Genomic DNA, 6,153 nt, shown 5'->3' with positions numbered 1-6,153 from the left:
GAATCAAGCCAATACTGAAGGCTCAGTTCTAAGGCGAAAATTCTGCCTTTTTCTGCCTCACTGTCTATATCTACTTGTATAAATAACATCCTTTCTAACTTGATGTGTGTGTGTGTGTGTGTGTGTGTGTATGCAGTGTCCTAGTCTGGTTATGGACAAGGACTAAAGTCCTAGAATTTCACCTTTCTGGTCCAGTAAATTACAGTCACAACATGCCAATGCATTCATTTGCCTTCATTTGTGATTTTATTTGTATATATGGTTGATTTATTACTTTTAAAAAATACAATATAATGTATACGTATAAGTTGCACCAAAAATCAAGGACAAAATAAATGTCTGTTTGTTTTTATTGGTGTGAAGCCACGGTGTGAAGCCACAGCTTGTATATAAGTGTCATTATGTTTTAAACCTCTTCCAGCTCTCCACAGCCATGTAGTTTTGTATGTATGAGATAGAGTACTCTTAATTCACTGGCAAGTTGGTGGGAATTGAACATCACAAAATTAATGTAAGGGGATGTAGGGGGCCTCACGTGCCTAACTCAAATGTTTGGGCCTCAGAAGGGGACAGAAAGGAGCCCCGGGCTACTGAGACTGGCCAGGCAGAGGATAAGCAGGTGCAACTCAAAACAGGTACCTAGGAGGTCACTCGCTTTCAGTATCCTGTGTGTTGTCTTCTAGCTCATCCAACAAATAAAGGTGGTGTGATTTAAAAATAACAATAATAATAAAAATTTGTTGCTGTATTGCTCACTCATGACATGACTGTGCAAAAGTTTCCACCTTTTTGGTTCTCAGTGAAAGCTTATCTTTGAGGCCACAGTACAAAAAGAGTGTTTAATCGTTGGAGGATGATCGGCGAAACCATTGGCTCCAGGTCCGTTACCGATGATAGCAAAATGCGCAGGTAGAGAACAAAATGCCTGGCTTAGCCCTTGTTTAGTTATGCAGTTTAATTTATATGTTTTGATAGTATTATAATTGGACATTTATATTTTTCTTCATTTCTATGCCATTTAAACATTTTGTATCGTGGCATACATACAGAATACAGCAACACGTTTGCCAATTCAACAATTTTCACCTGTACAATTCAGTGACATTGATTATGTTCATCACGTTGAGTGCCCATTCCTACTATACTTTTCCAAAATGTTCCATTGATATTAACAGAAACTCAGCGACCCCTAGACGGTGGCTCCCTTTTTCCGCTCCCTCCTGTCCCTTGTAGCCACTAATAAGCTTCAGTCTCTAGATATCGGTCTATTTGATAGAAATGAGATCATACCATCTTTGGCCCTTTTGTGACTGTTCTGTCTCATCTTCAGCAGACATTGTCACCCAGAAGCGTCCAATGTTTGTCTAACATCCTTCATAATTGGCAAGAATTATTGCAGCTTGTTATTTATTTTTACAGTTTTCTTAGAAAGCATCATTGCATTTTTACTGAAATTTTCTTCCTTTAGCTGTCCTTAACTAGAATTGTGTTTGAGCACGTGGTCTTACATGTTCATGATATTTGTGGAAAGACGGGCAGGACTGGTTCAGTGATAGAATTCTTGCCTTCCACAGGAGAGACCCGGGTTGGAATTCAGGCAAACGCACTCAAGTGCAGCCACCATCTGGAGGCCTTCGTGTTGTTGTGACTCTGCACAGGTTTCACTAGAGCATCCAAACTAAGACAAAGTCCCAAAACACCAGCAATGAAAAGTCTATGAATCAAAAAGGTCCATCACGTGTGTATGGGTCAGTGGTCAACTTGACGGCAGCTAGTAACAAGCAGCAGCAGCAGAATTGTCCTTGAGCAAGTGGTCTTTTGCTTTCATGGTTTTTCAGGAAAGATCAAACAGCCCTTGTGGTTAAGATTACAGCTTGTGGAGTCATAAACCTCGCTTCACCACTTACTGTGTGACTTAGGGCAAGTGACTTTATTTTGCTGGAGCTCTATTTCCTCATCTGCAAAACGGGATATCTCATGGGATTTTTTGCAGACTAAAAAGGCTAATATACTCAGAACTGTGCCTGAAATTTTAAGTGGTCAGTTATTTTTAACTGTTGTTATTCTGATAGTATTATATTCTGAATAGAAACAAAGATGACTTTCATTTTCCCTAACAAGGAAACTGAAAGGCAATTTTGTAAAACAAGAGATAAATACTTAATGACTACCAATTACACAACAGGGGATAGTATTCAAGGCCTTGAAGTCTTCTTAGCCAAAAGTATGTTAAACTCTCACCATAATCTGGCTCAATTAAGAAACACCTTTTTTCCTGAGTCACCTGTGTATAAGGAAATGAAAACCCAATTAGTTTTCATTTCACGTGAAATGTTAGGTATCACACAGTGAGTAACAACACAGGCTTTTTGCAGCTAAACATTTTGAGGTTTGAATTTTAGTTCAGCCAATGTGGGATCATTGTAGGTAAAGTTCTTTACCTGGTTGATGCTTGTTAACACATCTGGGAAATACGAATATCAGTATCGAACTCACAGGGTCCTTTAAGGATTGAATGACGTAATGCGTATGAAGAACTGAGAGCAGAACCTGCATACTCTACTAGAAATATCTAGCAGGCATAGCACTAAGTGCCAGGGACTAGGTTATGTTTTACACGTACTAGCTTATTTTATAGCTGAGGAAATTTATATCGCTGAGGGAGTAAGGGCTTGAATGGGGATTTAAACCCTTAATACTGCTCAGTAAATGATCATTATTGTCACGGTATTCAATTATTACTTCCTAGTTTTTTTAGTCTACTCTATCTAGACCAGTTTTCCTCATTCATTCATTCATTCGTTCAGGCTTTCAGATACTCTTTCTTTCCCTCCTTCCTTCTTGTCTTCAACAAGTTCTCATAGAGCACCTCCTACATGTCAGATAAAAATATTAATAAATAAATCATCCTTTTCACTTGGTATTATAATTGCAAGTTTTAAGGTTTTTTTTTTTTTTCTTTTAATTTTAACCATTCTGGTGAGTGTATAACGATTCCTGGGTGGCGCAGTTTGCACTAGATGACTAACCTAAAGGTTGGTGGTTTGAACCCATCCAGCAGTACCACAGAAGAAAGGCCTGGAGATCTGCTTCTGCAAAGATTACAACCAAGAAAACCCTATGAAACAGTTAATTCTGCAATATATGGGGTCACCATGGGTAGGAATTGACTCATCAGTAGCAAGTTTGGATTTTGGTGTTTTGGGGTGAGCACATAGTGGTATTATGCTGTGGTTTTATTTTGCATTCATTACTGGGACGACTAATGATGTTGAAAAAGCAAACCTTTTCATGTGTTTGCTAGCCCTTTGGATATCTTCTTCTACGAAATGCCTGTTCAAATCTTTTGCTCATCTTTGTTCCAGGTTTTCTGTATTTTTACTATTCATTTGTAGGAATTCTTTGTCTAATGTACACTTTGTCAGTTATATGTGTTGCAAAATTTTCTTTCACTCTTCGGCTTGCCTTTTCACTCATTTATTGATCCAGAGATTTAGCCGTGTGTGTTTAAAGAAGTGATATGGAATATCAAAATGCTTCAAAATAAGTGAATATCGTTCTTTGAAACTTACTCAATTTCCGTGTGTATGTTTGCAGGGGGCTGTGTTTCAGGAATCTCAAAGCCACAGAAAGAACTCATTAAGACTCAGTAGCAGGTTACACTCTGTTTTATTACGGTAAAAGGAGGCAAAACAAGAGCAACACGAAAAAGATATACTTGAAAGTTTTGAGTCTTTCACCATCTGGGGTTGCACAGGAGGGCTTTATCTCAAGCAGGGAACCACCAGAATATATATGAAATATCTTTGCTGGGAAAGCTGTTTGAATCCCAGGGCCTGGGGTTTTACGGAGACTAGACACATAGGCATATCCTGCTTTGCGATCAGCCATGGCAACCAAGCCTCAGGACCCCAATGATGAAATCAGGTGCATGTAACCAAGGTTGTTAACACAAAGTAATTCTGGCAAGCAGATATACGCAACATGGTCCATCGCTCCAGGTGTACACATCAATAATTAATATAAAGAACCTTCCAAGGGCTATGTTTCCAGGGATTGGCCAAGGGTCAGAAACACTTCCAGGCTCTCTGGAAGTTGTACAAGGAGTGAGCAACTAGATCTATTGTATTAACCCTTCCTCACAGGCTGCCATATAAACTGTATTTCTTAATGAGGAAATAAACTCTCAAATAGAACACCCTTTGATTAGTCCCATAAAGATTACAGCCTAGAAAACCTATGGGGAAGTTCTACTCTGTCACATTGGGTCACTGTGGGTCGGAATAGACTTGACGGCACTCGACAAGAATTGGAAACTCAGAAGAGTCCCCAGAAGAACTATTATTAAAAAATAAATACGTAAATAACCCCAAAGGCTCATATAGTAGAGGATTTATCTGCTCATTGATACAGAAGTTCCTTATAAAATTTGTCTAGTGCTTTGAGTCTCTTTATCAACTTGTTTCCTGGGATTTTGGTTATAGAATCATCACTATTTCTTGCATATAATTTGCCAATTTTTTCCAGCCCATTTATTTTGTGATATTCAAATTTATTAATGTAGAATTGTATGTAATATCGTCTCTTTTTGTCATTTATATCTATGGCTTTATCCTTTCTCCTATCCCTGATATTCTGCTTTGCATTTTCTTTTTCTTTTTCCCACTTGAATAGGCAACCTAGAAGTACATGTATTTAAACAGGTTTTCAAAAGCCAAGCTCTTTTTAAAATTAGTATTTTTTTCTATTTTCTTATTATTCAATTACTGCATTTCTATTTGCTAATTCTCACCTTTTTTTTTCCCCATTAGCAAAATGGAGAGTATAGTTGCATTTTTTTGTTTTTTGTTTTTTTACTGTAAGTATTGGAAACTCTGTAAGTATTGATACCATAAGTGTTGACGACTCTGGCTTTTCTTACGAATAATGCTGTTATACTACTTTGAAGTGTTTGTCCAGAATGCAGCTTCTCTTCAGAGTCCAGAGAGCTCAGGCACAGGGCTTTGAGTCTTTTGCTATCTGGAGTTGCACAGGAGGGCTTTAGCTCTAGCAGGCAGTTACAGGAACGTGTGTGAAATATCTGTGGCTGGGATACTACAGGCAGGCTTATTGAAATTACAAACCCACCTAAACTGGAACCATCAGCTTCTCTGTCCTACCTGGGGCCTTCGAGTCAATTCTGACTCACAGTGACCCTATAGGGAAGAGTACAACTGCCCCATAGGGTCTCCAAGGAGCACCTGGTGGATTCAAACTGCTGACCTTCTGGCTAGATGCCAGAGCTCTTAACCACTGTGCCACCGGGGCTCCTCTCGGATCTAGGAATTTGAAAATGGGGCTCAAGATTATGACAAGAGATTTTTCATTTATGATTGAATGTATTATACACTCAATACATACTTCACATTGGCTAAGCTCAGATAGAGCAGTGTCATGGATTTTACTCTCTTTGTAGAGAGGAGGTTGGTGAAAACAGAGAGCGAAGCTTAGACCAGCATCAGACCTGACAGTTCATTTAGCAAGCTATGTGCCAAGAGGGCTTTGTGGTGGAGAATCAGGGGAAAATTACGACTAGGCTAGACCTCCTGCTTACCCTCAAGGAGCTCAGTGGTGACAAAACTAGTAAAAAGTGGCAATAAGCTACAGAGTAAAATCCTATGATAAAAATAATCTTTCTTTAGCAAAGAGAAGCTCCTCACCCAGATTATTTTGAAGGGTGACACGGAAGAAGGGTCAAGAAAGGCTTATGGGAGGATGCAGAACTGCCTTAAGGAACAAAAAGGAGTTATAACATACTTTTGTGTATTATTTACATCCGAAAACATCACGGCAAGCTGAATGTCCACAAGTGAAATTACCCATAGAAAATAAAAACATCGTCAAAGAGCTAAAAGCCCTATAAATTACTATTTCTTTCTAGCTTATTAACTCATACTTCAACCACATAGCTGTAATGTTTTGTGTGTGGTAAAAATACTGTTTTTCTTTCAGAATGAAACACCACTCCAGGGTTTAGTCCAATTCGATTAAGTCATAAAAGTTCATTGCTTTCAGCTCATCGAATATTTTCCATCTCTGCCTCAATTACACACTTTAGAAATTTTTCCCAATGGCCAACCAGTCATTTTTTGGTGACAATCATTTTTTTTAAAG

Source organism: Loxodonta africana, chromosome 12 (genome assembly GCF_030014295.1).
Source record: "Loxodonta africana isolate mLoxAfr1 chromosome 12, mLoxAfr1.hap2, whole genome shotgun sequence".
NCBI classification, from domain to species: domain Eukaryota; kingdom Metazoa; phylum Chordata; class Mammalia; order Proboscidea; family Elephantidae; genus Loxodonta; species Loxodonta africana.
Note: the sequence above shows the minus strand (reverse complement) of the source record.